Raw genomic sequence first — 15752 nt, 5'->3', positions numbered from 1 at the left:
AAAAACCCACTGCTTCTTATATTGTCTATTCAAAATGTTACGGTAAGGTCAGAATTGGCAGAATAAACAAGTTGAAGCTGTTTCGTCTATTATGTATGTGTCGGAATGCTGCCAAATGTAATGAAAATATCTATCAGGGTAAAATCAAAGAAAAACACTTGCTGAAAATTTGGGAACGATATTTGACTAATATTTTGATTCTTCCTCGCAGAAATGAGTTGTTTTGCAAAGGAAACAAGCATTTTTCTTTCACATAAAAACACTCATGTGACTTCGCTCCACAATAAAACAATATTATTTGACATATGTTACATAAAAAGGAACCTCAAGCAAATTTTTCCCTTGGGTTTGAAGGACATTAGATTTTCTACAATATCAAGCTTGTATAATGCCGTTAGTATCAAACATTTCAATTTCACCAAGAAAGCGACTGTTTAATGCTGTTTATGATCTTTTCCAGGGACACACCCAACGCCAAGCAGCCTCGCCTTTCCCATGAATATCAGTCAGCAATTTTACTCTGCACTCACTTTGATTAAAACCATCATCATGCATCAGTTAACCCCAACCTTCAATGTCAGTCCCCCCATGAATAAATAAATAAATAAATATGAATTGGGGCTCGTTGAGGGTGAGGAAGTTGCTAGGTTCTATACATCTTGGCAAGCTTCCATTCTCAACCACATGACCACAACTCTCACTATCCTCTTTTTATCCTGCACTAATATCTCCAAGGGATTTCATACTTTGCTGGAATATTACATAATAGCAACCAGAGGGATTCATTTAAGACTGCCTGATAGGTTCGCCTGTGTAAAATGTAAACAATGACATTCATACATTTTATAGTATGTTTGAATTGTTCCCTGTGCCGTCAGACATGATTGAATTTTGCAGGGGAGTTAACCTTGTCTTTGGATATTTCTCGTAGGGTTTATTGATGTGTTGACATAATGTCATAAACAGCAAAAGTGTTTGTGCACGTGTGTGAGCATGTGATACTTGCTCCATTTCTGTTGATCGGCTTGCTGGTTTCTATCAATCACGTTAACTTTAGGATTCCCAACATAGTACACAGGAAATTAAGTTGGAGTATAAAAAAATAAAAAGCCGTGACAGTAATCATTGTTTTTGGACTGCCACTTTTGTTAAAATATTGAAATGTGTTTGCAGGCATGCCCTTGGGATTGGTGTTTTAGTTTCGGTTTTGCATTTCTTTTATCATCCTCGTGTTGAATAGATGTTTAGTTTGGTGTCGTCTTGTAATTTCAACTGTTGTCATTTATAGTTAAATTGAAGGCTTATTTTGTGTGTGCAGATTTGCATGGTGCATGTACGTACAGCTGTTGCTAGTGGTCTTCTCTTTTTATCCTAAAACTTTTGTCTGCTTTGTTCTTCCTGTTTGCAATCATTTAGAGATTAAATGTAATATTTTCAGTTTTTCTCCTGTGGCAGTGGACTTCGTTTTTAGTCCCTGTGCATAAAGTCTGTTTGGCGTTGATGCAGTTCACCCTGATGTGACGCATTTGGATACATTTTGAACTACATAGAGAAAGTGGCTGACACGGACTAGTCCTCCTACATTCACCAATGTCGTGAAAGTGGCGATCTTCTGCTTTTTTGTCAATGAGAAAAGTGGTAATCGTCCAAATTACTAAGTAAAGCAAAAGTCCAAAGTAGAGAGTTAGTGTCATGCAGACAGCGTAAAAAAGCGGTGACTTCAGGGGAAAAAAATCTTTACATTGCAGCGCATTGCATGTGTGTTGGTTGGTGAGATATGTGATATGCTGTTGGGTAAACAGGGAATTATCTCCAGTTTGCTGAAGAAGCCAAGCTGTCTGAAAGTAATGCTGAAGTTGCACTTTAGTGCAGGTGGTGCATACAAATGTGCCAAATCCTCATTTGTGTGTGTTTGTGCGCATGTGTGTTAGTGTGTGTTGCCCCTATGTACTGTAGTATGTGTCTCACTGGTTGTATTGATATTTCAATAGGTTGTTTAATCTATGGTATATGTTTTATTTGTATCACAATTAAGTTTTGTAGGTTTGGGGAGGAAATGGGGAAAATATGTCTCTTGAGTCGTAATAACGTTATGATGACTTTTGGGTTCCTTGGTATTAAAAGACCCGCAATCCCCGTGGGGCCAAAACGGTACAGAAAATGGATGGATGGATGGTATTAAAAGAAAAAATTGCAGTCTTCTTTCGGTTGGAACCTGACTGTTGCTCAACCTTTGCGGCGCACAGAATTGGAACATCTATAGGACTATGCATTTCTAGAATGTCAATGCATCACTGCTATGAACAGAATTGTGGTAATATTGTCCCTTCAATCACTTCTGCTGGAAATACTCAACCAAAACCAAAATGAAGAGACAAGTCAGTCCTTAAACCAACTCAGTGGCCTAGTGGTAGAGTGTCCGCCCTGAGACTGGAATGTTGTGGGTTCAAATCGGGTCATACCAAAGACTATAAAAATGGGACCCATTGCCTCCCTGCTTGGCACTCAGCCTTAAGGGTTGGAATTGGAGGGTTAGATCACCAAATGATTCCCGAGCGCGGCACCGCTGCTGCTCACTGCTCCCCTCTCCCCCAGGGGATGGATCAAAATCACACGGGGATGGGTCAAATGCAGAGGACAAATTTCACCACACCCAGATGTGTGTGTGACGATCATTGGGACTTTAACTTTAAAAAATGAAAACACAAGTGCCTGAAGTACATTACTTACTGACCTGCTATGTTGGAGCAGAGAAAGAGAGAATTTTGTTTGAGCTGTAAAGTGGTTTTGTTTGCCAAATGATTTGAGTCCCCTGAGACTCAGCAGTACAGCAAGCAGTTTGCTTCAGTCTTGTGTATGTAAGGACACAAAGTGAAAAGTTATCACTATTTCAGAAAACGGGGAGGGGATTCTTTAGGAGACTTAAATATGTGGCATCATTTTCCTCACTTTAACTTCAACCCATATAAACATAAGTCTTTGTTCCACAGTTGAAGGCCTACTTTACACTTCAGAATGACCTGTTTTGAATTTCTTACCGCAGCATATTTTTAATTGGCATATTTTTTCATGCAGTTATTACAAATGAGGTGACACTTGACAACAAATGTGGTTTTACATTTTTTTTCAATTCATTTTTTTCCAATTATTCACATGGAAGGGTTGTTTTCAACCCTTTATTATATTTATTATATTTTTGTTTATTGTTCCACTGTACAAACCGCCAGACTAGACTAGTTTAAACTTTGATCGATGTATAACAATAAGCATAAATGGATAAATGACACGTCAGCAGCACGTCGGATGACTGCTCTGAAGAAGACTGGAGTATCAGTCAAAACTGTCAGCAGGTAACAACTTAAATTGTTATTGTCTGAACAAAAGCATGTGTTTATATAAAAAAATGTGGGTGTTTCCTAAAATGAGTATTGTGTTAAAAGGCTTTACGCATTGTTGTGTGCTGGCAAATAAGGCAATTGTGAATTATTGTCAACAATATGAATTGATAGACATAAATAGATGGATTATCAGTCAATTGTGTGAATGGTATGGATTGAGAGTTAAAAAAAAAACACAACTAGGGTATCTCTAGTTTGTGTATTTTGTTTCAAATTTTGTTGATGTGGCTAATGTGCATTGTTTCTTTTAGAAATATAGTATTAACTTTACACAAGAACATCCAGCGTAAAATGTTGCCAGATTAGCAAACCAGAATCTTGTGAAAGTGTTCGTCCTCTTACTGTTTTCATTGACATCTCTTCATATACAAAAAATAAGTTTCAGCTTCACTGGAGCCTCCAATTTGACATATGGGTGACATGTTTCACTGCATCCCCCATGCAACTGGCTGGCAATCGGTCCATGGTGTACACCTACTGTCATCTGGGATCGGGCCGGGTTTCCCTTGACTCTTCATAGGGTAATAAGCGTTAAAGAATAATGGATACATCTAATGAAGCAGAGCAGAGGTGATAAATGAAAACTGGTGAGCAAAGAAAGCGGAGGTCAAAAGGATGCTCTGTGATCAATACAAACAAGTTGGAAACACACACTGATGCTGTAAACACAGAGTACAATATACTGAACCAAAGCCTAGGCTACTTACACAAGAACTAAATTATGCATGTTAGAAGCGAGGTCAGCATTGAAGCAAACATCAAATTTATCAGGTCAATTGGGTTCAAATCGCACATTGTACCCTGCTCATGTTTTATGCATTTAGGGTATACTGTGTATAATAATGCACATGTGAGCATGCACTCAAACATTCCTCATTGGAGGAAAAGCATGGAGTACGTTTAACATTTTCCTTTTTCAATAAATGTGTTGTTTGAACTGTGACAGAATGCTGTACAAAATCCAACATACAGCACATTATTATTATCCATTCATCCATTTTATGTTCCTCTTTATCCTCACAAGGGTCGCAGATGTGCTGGAGCCTACCCCAGTAGTATTTGGGTGGTAGGCGGGGTACACACTGAACTGGTCATCAGCCAATTGCAGATCACATGGACAAACAACCACCCACACTCACAATATCACACCTACGGACAATTTGGAGTGGTCAATCAGCCTACCGTGGAAGGAGCTGGAATCAAAGCCTGCACCTCTGAACTGTGTACATTAATATAATATAATATAATATAATATAATATAATATAATATAAATAATAATAATAATAGTTTTCTCCGGGCACTCCGGTTTCCTCCCACATCCCAAAAACATGCTTGGTAGGCCGATTGAACGCTCCAAATTGTCCCTAGGTGTGTGTGCGAGTGCAAATGGTTGTTTGTCTCTGTGTGCCCTGCGATTGGCTGGCAACCGGTTCAGGGTGTCCCCCGCCTGCTGCCCGATGACGGCTGGGATAGGCTCCAGCACGCCCGCGACCCCAGTGGGGACTAAGCGGTACAGAAAATGGATGGATGGATAATATAAAATAAAATAATATAATATAATATAATATAATATAATATAATATAATATAATATAATATAATATAATATACAATATTACGTGCGTGTTTGTGTGTGTGTGTATATATATACTTATATTTTGATGATCCAGCAACTGCAGCAGAGAGGGAGAGATTTGTGGAGACTTTTGCCTAATGATTGTGAATCACTTGCATCATTAGTATTAGCTCAACAATACAAGCGTTGGTTTAATTAAGGCCTGACTGCTTTTAGAAGATCAGCACACAACCACCCACACTTGCGTGCATCCCCCAACTCACATGCCTCTTCATATAGATGCTGGTGTTGTTAGTCAGAAGAAGGTGGAGGGATTTAAAAATGACTTGTAAGCGGTAATATTGATACTGAAAGCACCCATGCAAAACACCTGTTTCAACACTGCCCGATTGAGTGCATGAGGCCAGTGCTGTGATAGATTGACCTAATGTAAAATGAACTTGGTGCATAGTTACCATGGTAATAAAGAGTTGCTTGGCATTTCCCGATTTTCTCAAGGTATGAGTCATACATTTACATCCGGGCCCAGACCTTTTGCGACAAGCTTTAACGCTAGAACTACCGAGCTGTCATTTTGATGGTTTCATAATTGAGTTTTCATAATTATGTACCTTTCATTCCCATGGTGAAATTATTTGGCACTAAACAATCTAAAAAATAGTTATACTCCCTTAACTACGCCGCACGCGGCAATTTGACGACTCCACTTTGTATCCTTCAGATGCTGTGCTGGGATGGTGCCACCGGCTTTCCATGGCAACCAGCGGTTGTATTAACAAACACTGCTGGTCACCATGATCCATCCATCAATCCATTCTTGTGCCTGCTTGTACAGACTACACTGTGTTATTTTCTCTCTTAATCCGTTTGTTTGTTTTTGCCGTTAAGTCTCTGGTGCCTTATGAAGTTGTGAGCAATAGTGTTCCCTCCGACTAATCGTGATGTTCTGGGTATTCAATTTGATTGGCGTGCAAAATATTAGTCCAAATATGTCTATTCATATGCATGTGCTTGAAGGAATTCTGTTGTCAGGCACAGAGGGCAGCACCAGATCTCAAATATGTATGAGTGGTGAGGAGAACCCTTAGGGAAACAGAACTAGACAGAGAGGAACACAGCCCCCTGCTGTGTGTGTGTTTGAGAGAGAACGCATGATGGGGAGACAGTTGGATTGAGATGAAGAAAAAAAAAAAGAAAAGACGCGCACACACACACATTCACGCATACGCACAGCCTCTACAGCTATGAGCTCCTGTCACTCTTCTGTCTACTATCTCCTCATCCCCGCTGGTCTTCTCCCTTCTTGCACTTTCCATCCTGCAAGGCAATGAGAAGTAAAGGTGTGATAAGATTCGATGGAGGGGTTAGGAGACACACCATAATCAAGTGAAGTAATGGACAAGAAGAAGTCAAGCACTGTATAGCTATATAGCATGCTCCACTGATTCACCTGAGTAAATGTTTAGTTTTGTTTGTGTGGAGTTTGGATTCCATTTTGGTTGTGCAGTGATAGGAGGAACTGAGCAGGTGGATGAGAAGAACCTAATGTAAACCTCAAATAGCTTTGCTTGCCTATTAAAGCAAACATGGGTGATAAGTTTGAGCCACTCGAAGCAATGTCAGGGTGATTTATCAAAAATCTCACTGGCCATTACTCCAAATTATTTTCACATTAATAAAACACGTTACACAGCATTCACAAGGAAATATTGCCGCTTCATTTAATTAGCAAACACTTTACCATCAGAGAACCAACTCGGGGTGCAGGCCCCTTGAGATTCAAAAATGGAATTCTATAAAAAGCTTGCTCGAAATGAAGTGCAGTCTTTGTTTTAGCGCTCGTCGTCTTATCCTAATTGGCACACTATGTCCTCAAACAACGGCCCCCAATCTCAGTGATGCAGAGCCTCAATTAATTGTTAGCCACTTAAACAGATAAACGTCGCACTTTACATGGACGCCTCATATTTTTACTCAAGATAATAGCAGGTGATGCCATAGGAAGGTGTTGGTAATTGTTGAGGTTATGGCCAAATTAACACAGTGGCACTGCTGATGTTTTAATTTCATTATTTCAGACCTATTAGTACCAATGCCAGTTAATGTCATTCTACCCAATGTTTGGTGAATGAGGTCCAGTGTCACAACTTTACCCAGGAACGTTGTTCCGGTGCTGTTCTGAGCTAACCTGGGGTGGGTGTCATCTCTTTCTGACTGGAGTCTCTCAATCAGTCTTTTCTTTCTCTCCTTCACCTTACAACCTTATCTTCCTCCACATCCCTTGGAGCAGCACTTGATGGATTGTTCAGGTCAGCAGGGTTGACAGGCCAAGTGATGTAAGAGACAGACCAAGTGAAAGACATGGCCAGTTGGTTGACTTGGAGGGCTATTCTCGTCTTCTGCTCCATGCATCTCCCGTATTTCCACCTTTTCCTCACACCACCGTGATCCTTTAGTTCTTCGTGCTTGCCCTGGTCATCTAAACATCTATTTGTCCAGGTTGAGTGTTGGTTGTCTTTATCACACCCCGTAACGAGGGAGTAGAGTACCGTTAAGACGTATTCATCTCGTTCTCGAATTCTTTTTTTTTTTTTTTTTTAATTTGCCCAATTGAATGTAAAGCCCATCACAGTAAGTAAAGGCAACAAAAATGTAAAGTTTAGTTTAGTTTTGATTAACTTCATATTTTAAATGACATAAATGGTATTTAAACCTCCTTATGAGGAAAAGGTAATGCCCCCCCCCCGCAGCTAATCACATTTTTGGAAAGGTGTTCCATTTCACTGACCACATCCAACCACATCCAAGCGCAGTTACCTCCAGGCATCTTCAAACAAGGAATTACTTAAATATAACCCCTCTGACAGCCTGTCCGACAAAAGACCTAAAAGATCTGAAAAATAAATTTCACAATCCAAAGAATTCAAATAACAGATAAGAAGAAAAGTAATTGAAATCTACCAAGCTAAAAATGATCACAAAGGCAATTCTTAAGGTTAATTGTTGTCTTTTTAGTGTATTCACATGAATATAGTAGCTTGAAAAGGATTTGAACATCATTATATTTGGAACACAATGTTCCATTTTAATTGGAATTGGGCTTTGTAATACTTTTATGAACTGCCCATTTACATTGTGAAATACAACCTATTTGACATCATACTTGTTTAAATGCAAGGCACATTACCTAATCACATTATGCTGCCTTACTTTTAAGGAATATACCTTTTAATATAATCCCAAAGCATTCCACTTTGAACAATTAACCCATTGACACACAATCTCATGCATGAGATGTACATTAAGTGGAAATTTGACTGTAGGCCTACACACAAAGGTTACCTGATAGTCCGTCCTCGATGCAGTGTTCCTGCGATGAGTCAAAGCAGGAGCAGAAAATTACAAGTAGCTAAAGGATACTGTTGTTGTTTTGATCTTAAATGATATGGATCTCTTTACCTTCACTACGCATTTTAATTGACTATCCAATGTCACCTCAAATTTCAAATGCCTTAATTCTTTTATTGTTTTCACCATTTTGTCTCTGCATGGATACTATGCAAACTAAGAATATTTTGTATATCTGCACTCATTGATTCCAACTACAGCTAAAAAAAATATATTTAATATTAATACTTTAGCTCCTTCTGTTACAATTCTTACCAATTGCCTTAAGCCTTACCACAAGTCGTCCTCATTTTGAATACAAGATTTTCAGCGCAGCATGTCAGCCACTTTTACAAAGTGTATTGCAGCCACTTTTGTGAAGCTCATTACAGCAGGGCTGTGCCCAGGGAGCTCATACAGGCACAGTGGCACTAATTTTGCATGAAAATAGGCCAGTTCTAATAGAATATAGTATGTATACGTACAATGCCCTATAAGTTGGTGTGAGCAGATTGTATTGCGCTATGTAACATCATTTAAATAGGTATCTCCTGCTTTCTGATGTGTTTGTGAGGTGGATATCAACATCTCCACCTATGTTTGGAATTGTAGACCTGTTCAAGATCTGTGCTTTCCGGAACTCTTTTTGTACTTTTTATTTATACAAGGGCAGTAGTGACGTTGGACCAGAATTCTGATGAAGTGTGTGCGTCCATTTCCCTTTAGAGTGTGTGCGTGTGTGTGTGTACACGTATTTATAACACAAGGACAGTGATGCGAGGAGGAGCTGCATATTGATTAACTGAAGTCTAAGAGAAGGCCTTTGTGTTGGCAGGCTCAGCCACAGTCTAACAACAAGCCATTCACCCCATATAACACAGACACACACACATGCACAAAACTCCATTGGATACAGCTAACGTGTCAAAAACGAACATTTATTTGTTTCTGCAGTGTTTAACTTGTCTTTTTGCATCCAGACTTAGATTGTAACAGAAATACACTTTCACTCAAGGACATATTTCCTCAAATGTATTGTGAAGATTATTAGGTGAAGGAAGAAAGATAGAAATGAAAAAAAGGAATGAAAGTTGAGAGCAGCGTTTGATAGCCAGTTAAAACATCAAGACAGTGTGTACACACAGAACGTGTATCTCATGGTGAAGGTTGTTGAAAGAGAGGGTAAAAGCAACGTGCACGTTCATTTACTTTTTGTTTTTTGTGCAGGAGGTAAAATGAGATGAAGGGAAAAGGGAGGAGAAAGGTGATGAAGATGAGGAGTCCCTTTAAGCTATTTTTAATGAAAAGGTGAAGCATACAACAGCAGTGTGTCTGCAAGATATAGGAAATATATTTAAGAGAGAGAGACAGAGCGAGAGACAGATAGAAATAAACTAGGGAAAGAGAGAGGGGTGTGCGAGAGAGAGAGCGAAAGAGAGAGCGAAAGAGAGAGCGAAAGAGAGAGAGAGAGAGAGAGAGAGAGAGAGAAAGAGAGAGAGAGAGAGAGAGAGAGACACGGCTGCTACCAGAGTGAGAATGAGAGAGCAAAAGGGGAATTGCAGTCTTTCACAAAGATAAGTATACACACTGTTTCCTTTCTACCCTTGAAAAACTCAGCAAGGTAGCATGCACAAACACACGCGCCTGCATGCACACTCACATAACTAACACAATTCTACTGCAAGTGAGCTCTTGGCACCTGACAAAAGTTCAGCAGCTCAGAGTTACCATGGCAACGAGGAAATTCCTTGTTGCTACCGGCACAGCATCCGCTCACGCAATATGATGAGAGCAAAAGGAATGAACTTACCATCAGGCATTTAATGCTAAATAGATTATGGAATACTAAATTGAGTCCAAAACAAAGCATGATGTTTGCGGAGAACATTGTATTCATCTCTCTCACACCTGTGTTTGCTTCTGATGTTCTATAACTCAAATGAATACAAGAGCACAATTCACAAGGTCAGTTATATATATGTTATATATATTCACATCCTCGCTGATATAGTAACTCTCGCTTTAGTATTAATGAGTGTTTATTGCAGTATTTGAGAATTGACAAAACTCAGGTAATGAAGTGAACTACAGGGCTACAAACACTACTGTCTAAGCACTGTTGATTCATTCACAACAATGCTCTAAATCCAACATGGAGAAGAACAATGTATTGTCACTCTTCATGGTATGGTGTAACTCATCCAGGCAGTACTAAGCTCTCCTACTTCAGAATGCTGTTTATAAACCTCAGCTCAGCATTCAACACCAACAGCTGTTCCACAAACTGGACCGACTGAGACGCAACATCTCATTGTACAAGTGGTTGCTGAAGATCTAACGGGCAGTACAGGTTGGCATCAAAAGCATCAAGCACCATCTTCTAGAACACAGAATACCCCAAGGATATGTGTTGAGGCCCCTTCTCTTTACACTGCTGACTCATGACGACACATCAACGCAGAGCTCCGACACTTTCATCAGGTTTAAGGATAACATGATTGTGGTGGGTCTCATCAACAACTGAAATGAGACATGCTACAAGACTGAGGAGGCCGTGTGGTGCACAGAAAACAATCTTGACTAACCTTGACCTTGTTGTTGACCACATTTGTGTTCTTGTTAACTGTTTTTTTTCTTCTGTACTCGAATCAATGAAAATTGGAGTTTAAATGGATACATTAATAGGTGTTTAATGTTTCTTTAACATGCAGATCAAGTACTTTGACATTGCTTTTTGACAAAACAAACAAACACACACACCACACACATTTTATCACAGAGTCAGCCCTAAACTATGGCTGACTGTGTTGGCAGCTCTCAACGTTGAGTGCTTACTTTTAACAAGACAGGATCGATACAGGGGACTGAATAGCCAATTTCAGTTTGTTCTATTGAAATCGGCGCGGTGCTGCAATCCAGAGGGAGAGCACCTGAAATTGGCACTGGCAGAGTGGAATTGGATTTGTAAAAAGAGAAGCTCTGATGAGTGAGCAGAATGATCAGTGAAGAATTAGGAAAATGGCGCTATTCAAGAGGTACTAATGTTCTTGTTGTACACACATAAGCATTTTACATATATTTAGACACCATTGGAAGAGTATTTCAGTCACTTGCACTAAGTGTCTTTTTTACTACTTGCATAGACCAAGCGGGTACAATGAACGTGAAGCCTCTTTTTTGTTTTCTAAAATCACATCATAAGCATCATAGTGTTGGTTAACACAGAAAAATATTTCCACTATTGATGGGAAAATGAAGCTTCAAATTTGCTTCATGAATCAGTTGTGTTTTTTGATACCTCTACATGGCACTGTTGGTTTCAAGAAAGGTGTTTAAAAAATGGTGAGTGTGCTTTCAGAGGTAGTGTCATGAAGCTTCATTTTTACATCACTCAGTGGTGCCTTACCAACTTAAAAGAAAATGACTGCTGGGATAGACTCCAGCACGTCCGCGACCTCTGTGGGAACAAGAGGTACAGAAGATGGATGGATGGATGGATGGATGGATGGATGGATGGTCTTGGGAAACCATGGACAAAATCAAATCTCAACTGCCTAAACATATACAATGCAAAGAAGGGAGATGAATATTTTGTATATTTGTAACAAGCATACTAAAGCTTTGCGTCTTTGTGTAACAACAATGTCAGTCATCTGTTTTTTCCTGCACAAAGATAGAAGCCAGGAAACAAAGGCGGTGAGAGATGAACAAAACTATAGCTCTATGGGGACTGAGAGTTCATTAAAAAAAAGCTAACAAATCCCTGCGCACCTTATTTCAATTAAAAGCAGACCTTAATGTATAAAAGTTGGCATCCAAAATACTTCACTGTTGGGCAAGGCTCAACTCAAGGTCAGGAAGATATTTGATAAGTGTTATATTTTTGCATAAGCAGTCAGAGCTTAAATTTAGACTGCATCAGAGTGAGAGCCACTTTTAATATGCCTATCCTCGTGCGGTTCAGTAAATAATATTAGAAACACTTCTGCCTTCTGAAGTGTCTGCTCTGTATCAGTAGAGTCATTGTAACACATGGAATGAATATAAAATGCACAGAGGTCCAGCAAATAGAATAGATCAAAATGGCAAAACATTTTCACAAGGTTCAACGAGAACTCATTTCCAAACACGTGCAACTGTCAAAATCTTTTAAACAAAAGTCTAATTTAAGTAAAACCTGAGATCAAAAGCGATCAATAAGCCACAAGGATAACCATTATTATCGTCTGCAAACTCATTTGTTGAAGTTTGTCTCCCTTTCATTATCAACTATAAAACACAAAACTAACCAAGACCTGCATGTCAAGGTTTGATTTAATTTTCTGGCAAGACTCATCTAGTCAGACTCTGGACTGTATTTACATTTCAGTTTTATTTTCCAGGTTTTGTTTTATTTTTTATTTTCACTGTAATCGTCACATCTGCTGTATAGCAGAATACAAATCATTGCCTGTATAGGATGGTTGTCTGATGTTTACTGACCTCACAGTGTCACGTACAACCGTGGTTGTATGAAAGCTAGGACTTTTTTTTTGTGATTCTGTTGAGATATTGACTCGATTCATTGCTGCACTTTACATTTATCTTATTTATCTTATCTTATTTCATATTTATATAGAAATGTCACTTTTTATCCACCCGAAATGTCATTCCTTTGTTGAGAGCCATATGCAACGTAATTTTGTTTTGTGTGCACTGAGTGTATACAAAATGACAATAAAGTCTGTCTAAGTCTAAGTCTAAGTCTAAGTCTAAGTCTAAGATTGGGTATTTTCAAAGAAATAAAAATATATCAAATTAATGATTGAAATGAATAAATAAATACTTCACTTACAATAATCACTGAGAAATAGAAACGCTGAAAGGTTATCAACATCATGATGTAGATGGTTCAAACAAAATTCAGTCGTGGATGATTAAAATGGAAACATTTTTTTGAGATACATTTCATTTTTTCATTTTGCAAAGGATTGGTTGGTGTTCTGCTACTCGTGTGGTTGTGAGAATTGTGTGTAGTATTTTGACAAAATGGTCCCTGATTTCAAAATTTTCATCAAATTTTGTTAACATATTTATGATAAACAATCATTGTGCCTATGTCATTCATTGGGTCTTTCATCTCATCTTGGTACATTATTCTACTGAGCAAGTCATGTATCGTCATCCCGAAATAGCACAGTGTTAAACAAGTGGGGTGTGAGTGTGTGTGTATATTTGTGAATGTGCGTGTGTGTGTGCGAGTGTGTGCGAGTGTGCGCATGCGTGTGTGCGTGTGTTTGGGCCCTAATAGCTCATGTGTAATATAAGGTGCTATCTGGCTTCGGCTCAAGCACTTCGAAGAGAACTTTGCCCAGGACACACTGGAGAGAGCCAAGGTAAGACAACAGCAACAGCAGTTCTATTTCTTTAAAACAAGGAATTAATCATTTATATTTAATCTACATTATTAGTTTGTACAACAAATTAACTGTCTTCATTATAGTCAGACTGCTAAATGATTCACAGCAAACAACAAAGTGCTCGTGGGAGTCGTTTTAGGTGCAACCGCAAAATGAATAATACAACTGCACTTCCAAACCTGTTGCAGCTGCAGAAATTCATATTTCATTATGCAGCCTATTATGAACAGCTCTCTTGCCTTGTATAGTAACAATTTGTTTGAAATTTACAAAAATCATTACTCTTCAATCACAGAGACCACAAATACTGCATCTTCGGACTATACATCGCTTCAGAGTATAAGTCGTACCAGTCAAAAAATGCACCATGAAGAAGAACAAAAAAAACACGTCATCTGTTTTACAAAAAACTAGACCAAGAAGAGTTGAGCTCGGACTCACCCCCCGAAATCAATGCTACTTTACCGTGGGGGGCGTTTGGAAAATTAGCCCCAAGCGCGCACTGCTTCACTCCGACATTTTGTAAACTAAATAGTAAATCCTTGATGTGGCGGATGCCGCATTCTAGCAGCTGCAGCAGTGCTGTGTCATACATGAGTTGCCATTACTGCAGTCTTTATTTACTAATTCTTCTGCATCCATTTCTTCTTCTACTCTCTTTTAATGTTTGTTCCTCTTTAATGTGTTTGTCCCCAACAAACAGTCTCCAGCCAAATACTTAGCCTTGTGATTGGCCTCACTGTTTCAATACTTATGGAGGGCAGTGCACGTGAACCAAAACTCTGGATGGAGGCTGTTCATTCTTCTACCGTGAGCTCATGGGAAGTTGATCTAAGGAAGTATGGTTATTGCCATCTGGTGGGCCATAGACAGGGGGTAAAAATTTGCAGGGGTCTCCTTGGGTTATAGAGGTACAGAGATAGGACATTTCATTGTTATAGATGTCAATGTTAAGAATATATTTTGCATTCTTGTTGACATTTTAAGATTCAAGATTCAAGAGTTTTTATTTGCCATGTTTGAGCGTGCCAAACAAGGAATTTGACTTCGGTAGATCACACCCTCTGTTCAACATTTAGGTGACTAACAACACAGGACATGGTAAAAATGGCAAATATTCTCAAACATCCCCTGATCTTAAACTCCCAAAAGGGCAAGGAAAAACTCAAAACTCCAGCTAGGGGAAATGAGAAACCTTGAGAAGAGACCGCAGATGGGAAGGTCCCTCTTCCAGGATGAGCAGGCTGCAATGGATGCAGAGAGGACACATAGTACAAACAGTGTAGACAAATTCAAAAAAGGTGTGGAGAGCAGGATGTTATTGCACAGTAATGACTCTGAGACTCTAAGAGTGGTGTGAGTTCATCAGACAGTAAGGTACTAAGTAAGGTCCTCTGAAAGGCATTTTGAATATGTAGCCTGAGCACGTGTAGTTAAAATATGATAGACATTCTTTTTTAAAGTTTATTTTTGACCAGTGGGTTTTCTGAATCGTTCTTCACGTCTATTAAAGCTGGCGTCTTAGCTACAATTGGAAAATTTGGGCCCCTGTGAGACAACGGCAGAGAAACAATGCTTTAAAACGCATTCATTTGTGTTTTGCAATATTTTCTTGTCTCTTCGTTAAATTGAATGTTTTCAGGCCCTTTTCATTCTTCTCATGTGCATATGACTCAGAATCACACAGGGCCATGGGCACATTTGTCTCTTTCTTTGCCCTCGCTTGATCTTCACAGCACATTAAACAGCATGCCAATAAATGTCTAATTCACCCAAACAGACACAAACCCAGATGAGCAGCATGACATTCAACTTGTTTCTGTCTTTGAAGCTTAATGAAGTGACATAATGAATGTCTTTGAAATGACTTGCTCATACCTGTCTGGAGATTTTGCAACAATATGTGGATGTTTGATTGTTACAGGAAACAGAAAATAGATTTAACATTTTCAGGAGCATTTCTATTGATGGTATAGTAACTATAGTTGTTCA

At 39.0% G+C, this 15752-nt stretch overlaps 1 protein-coding gene across 3 annotated transcripts in view; it reads left to right on the top strand.

Annotated features, from left to right (window-relative positions):
• Window positions 1-13631: 13631 nt before the first annotated feature.
• The window catches only part of si (sucrase-isomaltase), a 51565-nt gene continuing 49444 nt past the window's right edge, over window positions 13632-15752 (top strand). For all 3 annotated transcript variants that reach the window (XR_009714734.1, XM_061281361.1, XM_061281360.1), the window contains exon 1: window positions 13632-13736. The gene's annotated coding sequence lies outside the window, so the exon portion shown is untranslated. The remainder of the gene's footprint in view (window positions 13737-15752) is intronic.

This window comes from Syngnathus typhle, linkage group LG6, assembly GCF_033458585.1.
Source record: "Syngnathus typhle isolate RoL2023-S1 ecotype Sweden linkage group LG6, RoL_Styp_1.0, whole genome shotgun sequence".
Lineage (NCBI taxonomy): Eukaryota > Metazoa > Chordata > Actinopteri > Syngnathiformes > Syngnathidae > Syngnathus > Syngnathus typhle.
This window is presented reverse-complemented; position numbering and strand designations above follow the sequence as displayed.